The sequence below is a fragment of the Syzygium oleosum genome, unplaced genomic scaffold (assembly GCF_021117445.2).
Source record: "Syzygium oleosum isolate NSW1041296 unplaced genomic scaffold, Sole_v2.1 Sole_v2.01, whole genome shotgun sequence".
NCBI lineage: Eukaryota > Viridiplantae > Streptophyta > Magnoliopsida > Myrtales > Myrtaceae > Syzygium > Syzygium oleosum.
The window spans coordinates 17690892-17710121 of record NW_026607485.1 but is presented as its reverse complement, the minus strand read 5'-3'; the positions used below and the strand labels follow the sequence as shown (position 1 = coordinate 17710121).

Sequence of the window (19230 nt, the reverse complement as noted above, 5' to 3'; positions counted from 1 at the left end):
CTTATTGTGATACAGATTATGTGACTTGCCTAATGACCAGAAGATCAATCACTGGTTTTTGCATTAAATTGGAAAGATCCCTAATCTTGTGGAAGACAAAGAAACAATCAACTATCTCTTTATCATCAGCTGAATCAGAATATCGAGCTATGTCAAAAACTATTTGTGAGATAGTTTGGATACGGGGTTTTCTATCGGATCTTGGGGTACAAATTCATGGAGCGAGTGAATTATTTTGTGACAATGATGCAGCACTCAAATTAGCAGCAACCCCAGTTTTCATGAAAGGACAAAACACATAGAAGTTGATTGTCATTTCACTCGAGAAAAGATTCAAGAAGGGATTATTACAACTTGAGGAATTGGAATTGCAGAGTAGCCTCCGGACATTTTCACTAAGCCTTTATGCGTATCTACTAAGAAAGCTGGGCGTCTTTAACATATATAAGCTTCAAGTTGGAGGATGAGTGTTGGAGAAAGATCCAATTTAGTTCTTGACTCCGATTCTAATCACAAAGATCAAGAATTAATCGATTCAGTCAATCAAGGATTGATAATTAATTGATTCAGTCAATCGGGATAAAATAGAAAATGTATCATGTTTATTCTTTCTTTGATCCTTTTTGGTACTAGAAGTATTGGCATGTACAATATTACAGTAAAATTTTCATTATTCCTTCTTCCTTTACATTTCTGTCAGAATATTATAAGCTGGTATCCATAGAGGGAGCAAGAGCTCATAAAAGGGTGTATTAATTATACAAAGCACACAGAGATTAAGCACTTAAAGAAAAAGCATACTACATGATATGCATTATTGTAAAGCTATGGGTTTCTCTCCAACCCCACACGCACCCGCACAATGCGATGCGATCAGCATGTGGGCGCATTAGGGATCTTGCACTTGCTGGGGAGCTCCATCGCGAGCTTCGGGTCAACCCCGATCGAGGGCAAGATCGTCGAGTTCTTGTACTGGCAGAAGCACTTCAAGTCCGCGTGCGAGAGCCCCGCACAGCACTCGCTCGTGGGCGGTGGCGGGTTCGGCGGCGTCGCGGCCGGCTTGCAGGCCATCAGCTCTGAGTAGGTCATGTTGCATATGGTCTGTGTGTCGGCGCAGCAAGCGATCGCCACCATCAATCCCAACAGAATCACCGCCTTCTTGCCGGTTGCCTCCATCTTGCTGTTGTCTAAGTGATGACAGACACACTCGTAGTCTCTCCAAATTCGAGGGTTATGCTTGCTTCTTGGCCACGAGAGAGGGAGTGATGTTTCATGGGCTTTATATAGAGAATCGATTGGGGATCATTTGGGGATTGCGCGTGAATATACATTGTTTCTAAGTAGGTCACCACTTGCATTGTCGTGTCACTATGTGTACCTGTGGTTGCAAGAGAGGTCAATTTTCTTCGTTGATTTTCGTTGCCGAAAGGGATTATTTCGCTTTGTCCATACGATGTTACGTTGTTTGTCTAGTTTTTCGATCGCATGAGGGCTAGATATAAGGAGAACGGCCACGTTTGGTGTTCCTTGGATTCTTGAACATTGATCGAACCGTCTTGTGACGGTGGAGATTCCTATTTAGTCCTCTTCCTTAGCTATCACGAGAGATTAAGATATGGTAATGGTAATCATCGTGATTAGACATTGAAGAACCTAGGTTTGGTTTTAGGAGTCATGTACGTCCACTAAATCAAATATTTCGTTTTCTAGATTCTAGTTGCGGGAATTGCAACGACACCCTTGTGTTTTGCTCAATATATCAGTAAAGACGTCTCTCTAGTCGTGTTTTTCTCTATCCTCGATTAGGGGATCTCATACAACTCTTTTGATTGGTGAATTACAAACATCGGCATTATCCGCATATATAGTTATGGTTCGCACTCGGATGGTGTTCATATAATAACTCGCCAATCAAATGCCTCAAATCAGTCATATATGGAGTAAGATACAGCCCATTTTGAACTCCCCGTCAATTCATTTTCGTCCTGTGACGCGCTCGGGATGGAAATATGGTCCCCATTCGCACCTCATGCCCTACGCCTTGTAAGGCAAGGTACCGTTGCCATCTCAAATCTCGGTCGTAATTTTGGAGGCTGTGTAGATTAACCAACTCCGGCTTTGTCATTTGGGGTGATCGGTTTCCGGTGGATCGATTGCTACCCTTGAACCGGACAGCCTCATGCTTTGCTCAATATATTAGTAAAGACGGCCTCTCTAACCATTTTTAAAAAGTCATGTTTTTCTCTATCCTTGATTAGAGGACCTCCTACAACTCTGATCTGTGGATTACAAACACGGATATTGTCCGCATATATAGTTACAGTTTGCACAGAGATAATGTTCATATAAATAACTCGCCAGTCAAATGCCTCAAATCAATTCTATATAAAGGAAAACATAGCCCGTTTTAAACTCCCTACCAATGGATTTTCGTCCTGTGACCCGCCCGCTTAAGATGGAAACATAGTTCCCATTCCCACCTCATGCCCTACACCTTGTTAGGCAAGGTAACTTTTGCCATCCCAAATCTCGGTCCTAGTTTTCGAGGCCATGTAGATTGACCAGCTCCGGCTTCGCCATTAGGGACGATCAGTTTCATGGTGGGTTGATTCCCACCTCGAAATTAAACCGAACAAGGTCGATTCTCCGCTTGTGGAACCGGGAATCGGCCCTCCTAGTTTTGAACTAGACTGACCAGTTCGATCAGGTTCTATGGTCTGTCCCGGAACCGGTAATTCCTTTTTTAATTTTTAATATTTTGGTTTCTTCTATTCCTTACATCTTGAACGCCAAAAGTTTAAAATGGGCTTGTGCTTGCACCTGTTGATGTTGCTTCCACCATCTACTAGAGCAATTGTACCTGCAGTATGTTCCGATGAATTCAAATAGTTTTCCCCTTCCATTTTGTTCCTTTCCGCATCAGTTTTTGTTTGTTCCTTCCATATGCATCTTCTTGGTTAAAGAGCCAAAATTGAGAGTTTCCCAACATTAAAAGACACAAAAAGAGCATTATTTTCGTTTTTCGTTAAATAAATGTTTATGTGATTAGGTTGCAGCGCTAATTGATGATCGACTAGTCTTCCACTGGATTTTGTAGTTATTACTCTATTACATGGCGTCGTATCAACATATGTTAAATACTTAAAAATGCATATATATGGACAAACAAATTTGTAGTCATTACTTTATTTCTGCTGAAGGTCAAAATGAAATGCAGCCCAAACGTCTTTACTCTTTAAGAGAAAAAGAATTATAAAAGCAAAACATATTAGTCCGATCAGGTCCGAGCGGTCTGGTTCTGCACCTAAAATCGAGAATGGGACCGAGAACAGCTGGTTCCAAATTTTGGGAACTAGGAATCCCCTAGAACCGGTCAGTTCGGTTTGGATCCCAACTTGGAACCAAATCGATGCTCACCCCTATTCTCCATCCTTTCATCCCTCAATATTGGAAGTTGTGTGGATGACTCTCTCTTTCGGAAAATTCTTTTTTTTATTTTTTATGCTGATCTACATGTACCGAGTTTATCATTTCAGATGAGTCCCTCATGACCGATAGCCGTGATTGCTTTGAGTCCATGGACCTGAGTCTACAGAAGAGTTTCTCCTCTAATCTTCCTAAATTTTTTGGTCATACTCTAATCTTACTAATTTAAAAAAAAATTAGATACATTTATTTTATGGACAACGTAGTAATCAATAAAAACTATATAAAACCGTGCTTCTAAGTGGGATCAATGGAGGTCGCATTGTTTTTCTTGTTATATGGGATTGACAATATTTGTTAGACTAAGCCTAAACAATAACTTCATACCATGACACTAATAATTGTTTAATCTCATGGAGCCATGGCCCGGTAATATCCAGCTTTACAAAATGGGGGAATTATCCAATCAGTCCTAAACTTATTATATGGATGCCAATTCAGTAATAAATTTTCCAGTTTTACCAATTAAGTTCTAAAGTTTTTCGTGAAATTCCAATGTAATTCTTTTAGCCAAATTTCGTTGAAAATTGCTGACTTTGCAGTGTGCCATGTAGGGTAGTCGGCAATGACAAGACCTCCACGTTAACGATTTCCGGCAAAAATTAATCAAAATGACTACATTGGAATTTCTTGCTAAGGTTTATGACTAAATTGACAAAAATAAAAAGTTTCGAAATGAACTGATATCCGTACAATAAATTCAGAATTGATTAAGTAATTTTCAGGTACAAAATGGTTATCGACTATAACCATTAAACTGAGCATGAAGTAAATTTGATTCCCTAAACCTTAAGTGCAAAGAATCACCTGCTTGGATAATTCACTCTAATTTTGTAGCGTCCCAGTCCTACCCCTTTCATTGATGAATGCTCTAATTTTCAATAGTTATCAGATTATTGGCAGGTGAAAGATGCTTCTTTCTAAAGGTCAGCATTTATAACATGAATGTGACATAGAAACATAGACATATACAAGTGTAAGGACACGCAAGCTATGAAAATACCATTCATCTCATATAATAATACATGTGATACAAAGGTGAGTTCAAAACACGGGGGGACTCCATAACTACTCCAACTCGGCTAAACACTGTGACCCACTAGCCCTAACCAAAAACAAACAAGGCTATTACCCAATACTACACGACTCTATCTCCAAAAAATGACAGTCGTGTCTTTCCCAAAAACTTGCTCCTTCCTCCTCCTCCTTGATACTGTCCTCACTCAACCCCGCTACTAGCATCATTATCAGCTCTATCCGGCCCTTGGTATGGGAGTGGTCCCACCAATTGTCCTCTAACACGTGCATAAACAGAGATAAAACCCAAAAGAATGGGTCCCACAGGGGACCCAATATCAACGGTCAGGATGGAGATACACTTCACAAACATAATCCCCGGAAAGCCAGGGTTTGCAACTCATACGAGTGGCCCTCAAAATCAATGGGCACCCCATAGCTAATAGAGGTCGACACGGGGAGTATCGGCATGGCTACTAATCTGTAAAAAGTGTCAACAATAAACAGTGAGCAAAAGCTCAGCAAAGTAAACTCTATCATGCCATACTAAATAGATAATATCATGCACATCAACAAGGTCAATCATATAGGCAACTAAACCAATCCACAACCACCATAGTATACATGAACACTAATCACCAGGCTAAAAGATTGTCAATCAATGAATAGCCACTCACACGAGCACACGTTGCAGGCATTGTGTGACATTCATCAAACTTTAATCACCACTCCAAGACACATGTTCGGTGCGCTCCCCGGTCACGCATAGAGGAACATCCCGATTAGCAGGTCCAGTGCGCCCAGTCCGGTCTGCTAAAGTATATGCCAGATTACTCAACAGCCTGCGCGGGCTTCGTAAGTCCACTGACCTCGGCATCCCGTTCGGACTCCCGGGGCATCTAGGGCATGGCTCTTCCTAGGCAATGTGGACCACTGGCCCACGGCATCCCGCTTTCTTGACAGGCTCCTCGGGGCATCGTCGTCCGTAGACTGACAGTATCAATCATCTCTTAGTCACATATTCACACGGACAAACGATCTTTTCATTTTACTCGCATGCACAATTCATATTGAACTTACCATTACCTTGTCCTCCTCGGACTCCAAAACAAGACGTGAATCTCAAATTTGCCCCGCTCCATCAAGGCTATCAGTACCTGAGTGACAAGTTCAAAATGTAAGGATTTAGTTTCAAGAGACGTCGAATCGAAAAGCCAATGTTTTCAAGTAAAAACCGGCGGTTCATTGAAATCTAGTAAAACTGAACAGATTTGCCTGATTTGGGAGATCAATTTCAAAGGCATAGTAAACGGGTTCCAAAAATTCTAAATTTTGAATATGTTATAAAAAAGACCTTAAAAAATATTTTCCATGAAGAACACAATCCCAAAATCTTTGTGTAAAGGCCACTTTTAATGGCTCGAAGACAGACCAAAACTGGTCCGCCGAAACAGGAAAGCCGAGTAAAAAAGAATGCTTGTTTCACAATCCAAACTCTTTTAAAACGCTTTAAAATTTTTATATGTAGCAGAAAAGGGCTTCCTTAGCAAATTTTGTGAGAGAAGTGTGACCAAATTCGAAGTGGAAAGTTTTATAAAAATTCGAGAAGGCACGAAGGTCACGGGTTCCGTGGTATAAAACAGCTCTGATTCGGTAAGAAGTTGGACCTTCTTTTAACCCGTTTTAACTCAGAAAAATCTGAAATTTAAGTATGTTATAGATCAAGATCTTTTGAACAACTTTGATTAAGAACATTTTGCAAGATTCGAACCACAAAAGGGGCTATAGAAATGGAAATCCAAGAGTGTCCAGTAAAATCAGTTCTGGAACCGAGACAAAAACTTCAAGAAACGATTTCAACTTGAGGTCCACAACTTCTCAGCCAAGAAAATACCAAACCAAGAGTTCAAATCAACATGCAACAATCCTTTCCAACTTAGTCTAGTGTCGCGACCTACCCTCGGGTGCACCACTTAGGGGTTCGGCTAATGAATTGTTAAGTCTAGGCCTAACTCGGGCCCTCCCAAGCCCTTACCAATTCGCGACTTAAGGTTTAAGTTCTTAACAAACAAATCATTTCAATCGGGAGTCGCCACTAATCTATTTTTTGGTGGGTCGATTAGAAACCCAAGTAAAGTATCGGGAGAATTACTTTACTTCTACGAACCAAAGATTATGGACTCAGGGACTTGGTTACACTAGATTACTCTAATGCCCTTTCGGTACCTTTTCTCTTTTATTTCCAAAAAAACATTTGCAGGCAGCTTGGATTTATTTTAAGCCTATCCACTAACATGTGAGGTGATCATGCGGGTGCGCAACCAATAATATAACACTCAATAATGTAAATCAATAAATAAATTGCAAGATAGGGACTTACCTCAAAATAACGAAAGCACCTGCAATGTTAGTTAGAAAATCACATAGACAACCCTAATATGATTTCTAATTAACACATAAATTTACTCAAATCTTTTTTAGGTTTTCTCTGATTTAACGAAAACTAAACTTTCTGCAATGCATGCTACTAGTCTAACATGACATGCAACATACGATTTACTTAAATGTCCTAATTCTGACACCAATTAAATGCACTATCTCTAATATGGCATGCGAATGAACCTAGACATGAAATTTCTAATGACGAGAATTAATTAATATGCAACTACTCTAATATGACATGCACGTGGTATTTTTTATATTTTTTAATTTAAATTCGGAATAAATAATTAGCCTAATTTAAACATGTAACAATTATATCTAAGAAAAGAATCTAATTTATTCTAAGAAAATAATCAAAATTTATCCTAAACATGCAATATATTATCTACTCAAATTTTACCTAATCTTTTTGTGTTTTATTTTATGGAAAGACAATCAATTCAATTCAAACAAAAGACGGAAAGAAATAGCAATGAACACAACACCCAATCAAAATAAATATTATCCATATCCCTTTAAATTTAGAAAGAATAGATTGACGAATTATATTTCGGGCATGAGGATCGGATTGGCCAATCTTCCGCACAATCGCGAATCATATCTCGGGCGGGAGATCGGATTGACGATTTTTCGTGCGATCGCGAGTCATATTTCAGGCATGAAATCGGACTGTCGATCATATGCACGTTGTGAAATTAGGAAATAATTCATAATTTAAAGGCTATTCGAGAACTTATTGGATACGATAATATTACTCAAAGATTCGAATAAGATTGCAATATTTCAAACAAGGAAGTAATATATTCAAAAGTCAAATTAGATGAGGTTTTACCTAATTTGAATATTTGCTTTCCAAGTTTGGACCGGCGGGTGGTGGCTGGTCGGACTGGCGATGGATCACGAGCAGCACGTCTCGATGGTGGTTCACAGACTCCCTGTGACGGCGGCGGTCTCGCAAGGGGACCCTAGAGAAGTCCAATGGCGTGTAATCTCGATGGAGAATTCGTCCAGCAAGTTTGGAGGCTTGTCACTGCACCGAAAAAGGCAAACCAATGCCCAAAAAGCTGCAAAAAAAATCAAACACACCGTTGACTAAATTGAAGGCACCAAGCGGTAGTGTTGGTGAGGTTGGTGTTCTCCCGAAATCTGCTGGTCTCGTCTAGAAAGCTTGCAAAAGACTCGGCAAGGGTTGTTGGACGACAAATAAGGATTAGCCACAACAAAGCAGAAATTCGCTGGGCTTGGCTGGAACTCGGACAAGGAAGACTTGCGATAAAAACTCAAACAAGAGCCAAGGCTTGATCGATAGAGGTCCCAAGCACGTCGGGAAATTGGTGGGTGCTGGTCCTTCGCTGGAAAGGACGCTGGAGATTAGCGGCAGCAGCAGGAGCGGGGGGAACCACGGTAGCTCCGGAAGCGGTAGCAGCGAGAATGGCTTGCCAGCGACAGTAGCGGTGGCGAGGCAGTGGGTGTCAAGCAACGCGGGTGCGGCAGCGAGGCGTCGTGGACGCAGCGGAGGGGCGGCACGGTGCAGTGGCTGCACGCGTACGCAGCCGACTCTCTCTCTCAATCTCACGTGTGTTTTTTTTTTTTTTTTCATGTGTTGTCTATCCAAAAGGGAGACCCCCGTTTTTTGTCTGTAGGAGGTCCTTTTATAGGTGAGAATGCCTAGGCTTTTTTTAGAAAGAGATCCTCTCAAGAATATTTAAAATATATTACGCTTTGGCTTCTTTCCTTTTTGCTTGTGCCCATGACGTCAGAATGTAGTTCCGAATATATATCCCCCATGTTGACCGATCCCGTTTTCCTCTTCTTGTATCCTCCATATGTTTTTTCCTTTGCACAAAGATTCAAAGAAACAAAATTTGCTGATACACTTCTTCTTTCTGTCCATGGATTAAAGATATGTGCGGATAGGATATTACTCCCTCCTATCTTCAGAGAATATGGCCAAATATAATGAATGTCCCTTCCTTCTTGGTCTTCTATGTGGCCGAAAATATATATATAGAAGATCTTTTGCAACCGAAGATCACACGTGCAAAACATGTGACTTTTGGTTATGGGCTTGATTGAATTAATTTCATTTAAGTTCATAACCATTCGCTCGAGTCCATCCGCCGTCTATCCAATAAATGTGCAAATTATATGGGTCTAATTAACTATTAATGAAATGCTCCTGATATCTATATGCAATTTAACTAATATTTTTTGTTTAGGGATCAAGGTTGATCCCTAATTTTTATATGCAATAAACGACTAAATGGGTTGTCAAAATTTAAGTGTCAACAGCTGCCCCTCTTTGAAGGTGAGCTCGCAGAGGTTGCATTCAAAGACTAAATGATACCTAAATTTTGACTATGCAAATGCAATGAATGTTATTTTTGGTGGGAGTATTAGTTCTTCTTTTGAAATGCAATATGTCATGATGCATGCTGACGTGAATAAAACATACATGGAGTTACTTACCTAACATGAGTAGTAGCGTAATTCGAGGCATGACTCCGATTCTGTAGGTTGTTTGGCAAATGTTTGGGCTCTGTCCCAAAGGTATCGCCTAATGAACGCTGGTGACCTGCAACTCAATTAGGACACATGAAGGGTAGTTCGAATTACCTGGCTATCGTATGGGGTAATCGAAGATGGTGATCAATAGACACCCGGATATCATCTGAGGTATCTAGAGATCAAAGAATGGAAGACTACTTCGAATATCTGGATATCGTCTGAGATACTCGAAACGGACCTTCCGCTGAATGCCTGGATATCGTCTGAGGCATCCAGTGATAGTTTAGCGAAATGGAATTTATCCCACCTTTTGTCGAAATACCTGAATATCATCAGAGGTACTCGAGAAATTATTTATTAGGAATTTGGATATCGTCAGAGGTGCCTAATGCGGGGCTTTCTCCAAATAGCTAGAAAAGGGGCTTAACAAGGTGCCTAGTTATCATCTGAGGTACCTGAAAAGTGATTCAACAAATTGGAATACATTTGTACTTTTAACGAAATACCTGGATATCGTCAGAGGTATTCGGAAAAAGTCTACTGCTAAACACTTGGATATCGTCAGAGGTGTTCAAGAAGGAACTTTCCAAATTGTTTGAAAGGTGTGCCTAACGAAATATCTGGCTATCATCTGATATATTTGAAATGACTTGATCGATAAATACCTGGATATTATCAGAGGTATTTAATGATTTGACGAACAGAGGGGCTAGCCCGAATGCTCGGAGATTCCTTGACAAAGTACCTGGATATCATCAAAGGTACTTGAAAAGGCTTGACTAATAGATGCCTAGATATCGTCAGAGGCGTCTAGAGATCGCAACAAAATGATCAAATATGGGGTCTGACGATTTCTCGAACAGGTTAGGGATACCTGGATAGTCACTGACATCCAAGGGATAGAGATATACTTACCTGGTGATATCTCCGACTCTTGAGGGCGTGCCTCCTGCTAGACCCGGTTTTAGGCAACATGTAATATGCATTTATGGGCAATCAAGAACACATATACTCATGCACTATAAATTCAATTGGTTTTCATGCATGACGATTTTGTCGAATCAACATTACTAAATTTCATTAGAGAGAATCATGACAAGACAATCCGAACTCACAAGCGGGTGTCTTGAAAATGTCAAATGAGGGACTTCCAGTCCAAAAGGGCTTTCACTCACTCTCATCGAAAAGCGGTTATTTTATAAGAATCGCTCCATCTCACTATTATCATGTCAACAAGGGTCTCAGTATTCTCGCAAGCGATATGACCTTACCAATCTGAGAGGTCGTTGTTAGGACCGTAACGTGGACTTGGTCAATGGCTTAGCAAAAGGGGACTCTTTGAGTTGAGGTCATTGAAAGAAAATACTCCGCAATCGTTTTCGGGTTTACAAGTCAAGAACCCTGTAAAATGAGATAGAAATGGACTTGCTCGCACTTTTTCGAGCTAAGCTTATAAGCATATGAATTCCCACGCAAATTCAACTGCTCTAATATGAAGAGACTTTGTAAGGGACGTAATGCAGGCTAGGCTCATGGGTTGAGAAATGAATGGATTATTAGGCCCAAAATGTGTATAGTTCAGGTGAAAGAGTTGGTGATCATCTCGGCATGTCACCAATTTTCTTCTTCTTCTTCGGGAATTGTCTTCTCAGTAAATACTCTATTGGCCTTGAATTCACCACTTAACTTCTCTAAACTTGTAGGACGATGACTATCTCACTGGGGACGATTTTGACACACCTATTTTTCTCTATTGGGCATCGGCCTTACTTTTACCAGACACACTGCTTTTCTTGCCCAATTTTTTTGTCGACTCACGTCACTTGACACACGCTGTTTACAATGCATACATTTACCAACCACATTCTGATTGAATGACTTGCCATTTGGACTCTCAAGGATCTCTGTCTTCTATCGACACTCCGGATATGCTGCTTAGACAGTGATGGCTTTCACCTTGCCCTAGTATGGGGAATGATCACCAACTGGGTTTAAAGAAATGAATTTACAAGTTCAATTGGGCTTAGCAAGGGATAAAGTGTGTATAGGGTAGAGAAAGAAATGCTCTTCGTCATCCTAAGGCACTTGAACTTTGTGTGAATTCATCTGAAAAGCAACACTTGAAGATTGATGCAAATGAGAACAAGACAATCTCTACTCATTTTTCATCTTATGAAGCCGACTTACCTCCAGTTTGCCCCAATGTGGGGTGGTTATTGACAGAGGTAGTTTGAAAGAATTTCTCCAAGTGTTTAGGCTCAAAGTGGCGAAACAATGAACGACTTATAGTGTTTCGGATAGAGAAAAGAAACGCCTCTCGTCATTTCGGTTGCCGTACCTTTTACGAGATAACCCTTTACCTTACACACATAGAATTTTTCCACTCAACTCACTAGGGATTAGTGTATGGGACTGTGTATGAGGCATGCTTTGCCTTTCATCATCCCGATGCACCTCATTTAATATATTCAGTTTACTCCACATGAGTTATTAGATTGTCCAAGTAGATTCCCCTTTCGAAATCAATGATGCAGACTGACAAAATAACCATGTAGAATTTAAAGCCAATGCACACATGTTAACTTGAAATTGATTGAAACCATTTATTCTTCAGTGAAATGTTTGCAACTCAAAATATGAAAACCAAACACTTGAAAACTTTTGCTACAAAATGTTAGATTCTATCAGGGGTAATACATCTTCACAACATTAGAATTAACAGGAGTGGAGAACTCACGACCGTCCATTTCTGCGAGAATTAGGGCACCTCCGGGAAGCACCTTTTTAACCACATATGGACCGATGTAGTTTGGGGTGAATTTACCCCCAGGAATAGGAAAGACTGGCAGTACCTTCCTTAGGACTAGATCATTTACCTCGAAGTGTCTTGGACGCACCTTTTGGTTGAAGGATCTAGCTATCCTCTGCTGATAGGTTTGACTATGGCAAATGGCTTTCAATCGCTTCTCATCAATTAGGTTCAACTGCTCATGCCTTTGTCGCATCTATTCTGCCTCGGACAACTCCACCTAGGACAAGACTCGTAGGGAAGGGATCTCTACTTCGACGGGCAGGATTGCTTCCATGCCATACACCAAGGAAAAAGGGGTTGCCCCAACAGAAGTTCGGATAGAAGTCCGATACGCCATTAGTGCAAAGGGCAATCTTTCATGCCAGTCACAATAGTTTTCAGCCGTTTTAGCTAAGATCTTCTTGATATTCTTGTTAGCCACTTCAACTGCTCCATTCATCTGTGGACGATAGGGAGATGAATTCAAGTGTCGGGTCTTGAACTCATTGAACAACTGATCTATGAACTTGTTGTTCAAATTTGTCCCATTGTTGGTGACAATAGCCTCGAGGACACCATAACGAGCGACTATGTCTCGCCTGATGAATCTTACAATGTTCCTTGCAGTGACATTCGCATAAGATACCGCCTCAATCCACTTGAAAAAATAATCAATCGCGACCAAGATAAATCGGTGTCCATTTGATGCCTTAGGATTAATTAGGCCAATCACGTCGATGCCCCACATTGAAAAGGGCCATGGCTCAGACAACTGATGTAGTTCCGTTGGGAGAACATTTATTTTTTTCCTATGAATCTGACAACGATGACATCTTCGGGCATGTTCGATGCAGTTACTTTCAAGACTAAGCTAATAATAGCCCAACCTCATGATCTTCTTGGCTAACATGTGGCCATTCATGTGTGGACCACATACCCCCTCGTGTACTTCTTGCATGATTCTAGTACCTTCAACTGCGTCCACACACCTCAGCAGGATCGAATTATAGGATCTATTGTATAGCTTTTCACCACTAACAAAGAATTTTGAAGCCATTCTCATTATGTAGTTCCTATCGAATGGGGTGCTTCCTTCAGGAAATTCATGTCTCTGGATGTAACTAATGATATCGTAATACCACGGCTTTCCGTCAGGTTCTTCAGTCATAATCATACAGTAGGCTGGTTTTGTCAGGACTTCAATCTTCAAGGGTTCTACCTCTAATCCACCAATCACTTGCAGCATGGATGATAACGTAGCTAGCGTATCAACGTACTAATTATGGGACCTCGACAAGTACTCAAAGGAGATGTCCTCGAATTCTTCCATGATTTCTTCAAGGTATTCGTGGTATGGCACAACTTAACGTCTCTCGTTTTCCATTCTCCCACCGTTTGGAGGATGATTAGAGCAAAATCACCATATACCTTCAATTTAGTTATCCCCATTTCAACTGCCGCTTCGAGTCCGAGGATGCAAGCTTCGTACTCGGCTATGTTGTTGGTACAGAGGAACACCAACTTTGCTGCTACTGGATAATGTTGTCCATCTGGGGATATTAAAACTGCCCTAGTGCCGAAATCAGCCAAGTTTACGGCTCCATCGAAAAACATGGTCCATGCATCTTCCTTTATCACCAAAATGCAATCTTTTGGAGAATATCTATCATCATTAGGGATTCCAGGATTTTCGGTTAACACATTCGCAATTACTCGGCCTTTAATTGACTTCTGTGGCATCGTCTGGACATCAAACTCTGAAATTAAAATCTGCCACTTGGCTAACTTCCCTACCAAAGCCGGTTGATCAAGTAAATACTTGATGGGATCGTTCTCAGTCACAAGAAACGTCTGGTAATGCAATGTATACTGTCGCAGCCTATGGAACACCCATACTAGTGCAGCGCAAGTCTTCTTGACTTCAGGATAGTTCAACTCTGAGATGGTGAACTTCTTATTTAGGTAATAAATTGCTCGCTCTTTTCCATCTTCAGGCCTTTTCTGGGCTAGCATCGCACCCAGCGACTCGCTATGAATCGTGAGGTAAAGGATCAAAGGCTGCCCCTATATTGGTGGGACTAGCACTGGTGGTTTCATTAGGTACCGCTTTTGTTCGTTAAACGCTTCCTGACAATCATCGTCCCATTCCACTTGAACATTCTTCTTTAAAAGTTTGAAGAATGGCTTAGCAGTTTCGGAGAGTTGGGAAATAAAGCGGGCTATGTAGTTCAATCTACCCAGGAGGCTTCGCACTTCTTTCACGATCGATGAGAGTTGTAACTCACATATAGCCTTCACTTTGGAGGGGTCGACTTCAATGCCTTTACTGCTTACTATGAACCTGAGTAGTTTACCCGAGGTTGCTCCGAATATGCACTTTGTCGGATTGAGACGAAGTTTGAACTCATAGAGTCTCTCGAACAGCCTTTTCAGGGTATCGACATGACTCTCCTCGAGTCAAGACTTGGCGATCATGTCATCGACATAGACCTCGATCTCCTTATGCATCATGTCATGAAAAAGTGTCACCATTGCCTGTTAATATGTTGCCCTAGCATTTTTAAGATCGAAGGGCATGACCTTGTAATGTAATGTCCCCCAAGGGGTAATCAACGCTGTTTTCTCCTTATCGTTGTCTTTCATCCTTGTCTGATTATAACCTGAGAAATCATCCATGAAGGAAAATAACTCGAACCCAGCGGTACTGTCCACCAGAACGTCTATGCATGGTAATGGGAAATTGTCTTTAGGGCTGGCCTTGTTTAGATCGAGGTAGTCAATGCAAACCCGAACTCGGCCATCCTTCTTCATGACTGGCACGATGTTGGCCACCCAATTGGGGTATCGGGTGATTTCGATAAACCCTACTTTCAAGAGCTTCATGACCTTCTCCTCTATCTTCTTCGAAAGTTTAGGCTTGGTTTTCCGCAACCTCTGTTTCTTGGGCAGCATGCCTAGATTAGTAGGCAGACTGTGTTCCACAATAGAAGGATCTAAACCCGGCATATCAGCATATGACCAGGCAAAGACATCCTGGTAATTCTTCAGCAGTTGGACTAGGCACTTTGCTTCACTTTCGGGAAGGGTTGCCCCTATCTTCACCTCTTTGGGCTCTTCGGAATCACTTAAGTTAATAGCGATAGTTTGGCCTGCCGTCAGGACTTTGGATCTTTCATAACGCTCTAGATCGTGCTGAAGGTCCGAGGAGTCGTCGAGTTCGTCAGTGTCATTGGGATTAGGCTCGGTGGCGCATAATTCATTAGATTGGACTATTCCCATACCCAAACATGTCACAAGATCGCCCCTGAAACATAAAGTAGGGGATTCAGAAGGATAAACAGGGCTAAACATTGCATTTTTTCTAAATTTTTCTCTTTTTTTTTTTCGAAAATTGTTTTTGGAATTTTTTGGTGATTTTTTTTAAAATTCTTTACAAAAAGGTTTTAACACGAGAAAGCATGAAGAAGCCTAGGCCTCAAAATTCTCCTTGGACTATATTTTTCTTTTATTAGTTGGATATCATCACCGGGCTGGTTTGATGTACCTCAACATGCCCTCAAAAATGAAAATAACTTGTAATTTCATTAATTATCACCAAATGAATTACATTTATTGGAATGAAAATTGCGACAATCAAGTCCTAGAAACGAGAACTCCTGAAAGGCAGCTCCCGAGACGGGGCAACTCCTAAAAAGCAGTAAAAATTCCCGCGCAGAGGAGTATGTGAAAAAAGTAAAGGTGTTACTCTTGCATGCCAGTGCCTATTCCCTTCAACGGTCCTTCCTCGATAGCTCCAATAAGCATGTCATCGAACAAAGCAGTGATTCCCTCCATCCCATCATCGAGATCTTCTGTCAATGGAGGTGTTGGATCATCCATACCCCTATCCATCGGGGATAATATCACGCGGGTCAATATATAAGCTTGGGGGCGCCGAGTATTTCACATAGTAGTCGAACTTGCCACTCAGTTGCCCCAATGTATCGATCAGCTCCTTCTCTTCATGCATCATTCTTGCAGGGCTTGGGAATGTGGTTCGGATGTGTGGAGGCAACCTACCACGTCCAATCTCTCCGTTGTTTTGTGTACTTCCATGCCCACGTTCTTCACCATTCGGCTCTTCCTTGGATCCCTGTCTATTCTGCCCGTCTCATTGACCGCATCCACGTCCACGTCCACGTCCTCTGCCACGTTGTCCACGTCCACGTCCACTATTATTTGGCTCGCTTGGCCCCTGATACCTCAACCCAATAGTGTGGGGCCTCCGAGGGACCTCTACCGGTTGGCGGATACCTTGACCATTCCTGCCAAGGTCTCCACCCGGAGTAAAGCCATGGGACACCATTATTCGTCCAACCATGACTGCAGCATTTGACATCTCAGGAACGAGCGGCGATGAACCTCTAGATGCATGTATGGTCGATACGAGCTCGAGTGACTGATAGCTCGATTCTATTTTGCAATCCGGCTCAACATGGGGGATAGCCGTTGCATGGTAAATTGGGTGCTCTTCTTCACTGTGAACCGTGACTAACTTTCTCTCCATAACAAACTTCACCTTTTGATGTAGACTCGATGGCACAGCTCCAACAGTATGAATCCATGGATGACCCAGCACAAAATTGAATGCAGTGGGAATGTCCATAACTTGAAATAGGATGTTGAACATTGTTGGTCCTATCTGTATGTCAAGGTGGATTTCTCCTATCACTTCTTTCTTCGTTTCGTCAAAGGCTCGCACGGAGGTCTTGGCAGAATTTATCCTAGAAGGATCTATCTTGAGGAAGTGTAAAGTCACCAGAGGACAGATGTTCAAGGCTGATCCATTGTCAATGAGTACCCGGGCTACATGCGAGGCCTTGTATTTATCATAAATGTAAAGTGCTTTGGTATGCCTCCTCCCTTCCAAAGGGAACTCTTCATCCGAAAAGGCTATGAGGTCCTTGAGAAGTATAGAACCACAAATTCCTCCAATTTGTCATGATCGATCGTCTCGGGCACGTGGACTTCACTTAACACCGTCATTAGGGCTTTTTAATGCTTGACAGATGTCTGAAGTAGTTTGAGCAAAGAGATTTGCGCAGGCATCTTGCGCAATTGTTCAACTACGTTGTATTCACTAGCCTTAATCACAGCCAGAAACTCCTTGGCTTCTTCATTGGTGACAGGTTTTGTAGGTTGGGCATTAGCTTGGCCATAGGTACGCCCAAATCTGGTAACCAAGTCTACATCGAGACTGTAAGTCCAAAGGACTGCCTTATTACTTATATGGTTGAGGTATCTTGATCACTATCCCTTCATCAGCTGTAGGCGTGCTTACTACGATCCCTTCATCATCGGACGCATCCTCGAGCGGAGACATGTCCTCAAGTAGAGGGTCGAGCTTGTCTTTCCCAGTCAATGCAGCAAACTCCTCCTCCCAATCAATAACCACTTCAGAGATAGTAGAAACGATGCCAGTGTGGTCAACATAAATGATCATCCCAGCTTTTACCATTCTGGAAATTCTTTCTCTCATGATAGCCAGGGAAGGACCTCATTACTCGGGTAATAACCGGCTTTCACGAACTCATTATAAACATCGGTAGTACGCACCTTTATATTCTTGATTCGACTGGCATCGAAACTGAATATGACATTCACATTGCCCACATGATCAGGGAGTGGGTTGCTATGAACATTCGGCTTTGCGAGTTGGAAGGAAAATGCCTTTGTGTCAAGCAAGTTCTGGACCCAATGCTTGAGAGTGATACAGTCATCAATTGAGTGCCCCACTTCGCCCATGTGGTAATCACATTTCTTGGATAGATCATAATTGTAAAACTGCTCAGGGTTAGATCGCTTTGGCTCAGTAGTAAGCAAACCCTTCTTCCGAAGAATGGCTAGTACTTGGGATAATGATCCAAGGAGGGGAGTGAAATGTCTCTTGTTGTTTTTCCTCTGGGAAGATTGGCGCCTTGCATTTGGTTGTTGCACCTTTACCATTTGAATTGTTGGGGCACGCTTAGCATTCTCGTGGTCCGGCTAGGTAGAAGTCACATTCACTTTAGCTACCGGTTCCTTCTCCTTTCTTGCACTAAATCTTTTGATCAAGGAAGACGGCTCTACCCGTCTCTCAGCCCTATCTCGATCTGCTTGCCTATGGGGATAAGTTGATTGAAGCTATCAGCCGGAATGGCTACCATTCGATTATGGTACTCATACGGGAGGGTTTTGATGAACATCCTTTTCAACTTACTGTCTATAGGTTCTGGGACAACTTGAGCGGCTATATTCCTTCATCTGATAGCATAGTCTTTGAACGACTCCTTTTTTTTCTTCTGAGCACGTTCGAGGTCCTTGCGGGTGGGAATGATGTCCGTTATGAACCTGTACTGCTGTAGGAATGCCTCACTAACTTCCTTCCAGGTTTTGAGGCTATTTATCTTTTTCATGAGATACCAGTTCAAGGCAGGACCTGTCAAACTTGCTTGAAATGTATGAATCATCAAGAGTTCATTATCAACATACGAACTCATCCGTACGTCGTACAACTGCAAGTGGGCTTTTGGACATGAGGTGCTATTGTACTTGTCAAAATCTGGCACCTTGAACTTTTTTGGAATTTTGATCTTTGTGTAAAGAGACAAGTCGATTGTAGACGAATCATGTGAGCCTTCCAGCTGTTTCACTCTTTCTTCAAGCTTATTGACCCGTTTGTCATGCTCTGCACTTGGCACACCATCAGGTTTATCTTTGTTGACGACAATATGGACAGGGTCATCTACTAAATCGGGAAGATCATCGTCCTCTCTATCAGCATTCTTTCCACCTTTCTGCTTTGGTTCCGGTGTCTCGAGAGGTGCAGGAATAGGAGTCAATCAAAGGGCTTTGATGTCAAAAGACATTTGTTGCATTGCGGCGAGGAATTGCTTCATTTGATCCTCAATACTAGCGACGCGATCACGCAATTCAATTTGATCGGCCATTCTTGCTCTTGACCTCGT

General features: G+C 41.8%; 1 pseudogene; it reads right to left on the bottom strand.

Annotated features, from left to right (window-relative positions):
- Window positions 1–871: 871 nt before the first annotated feature.
- LOC130134980 (uncharacterized) lies at window positions 872–13984 on the bottom strand (annotated as a pseudogene).
- Between the last annotated feature and the right edge of the window lie 5246 nt (window positions 13985–19230).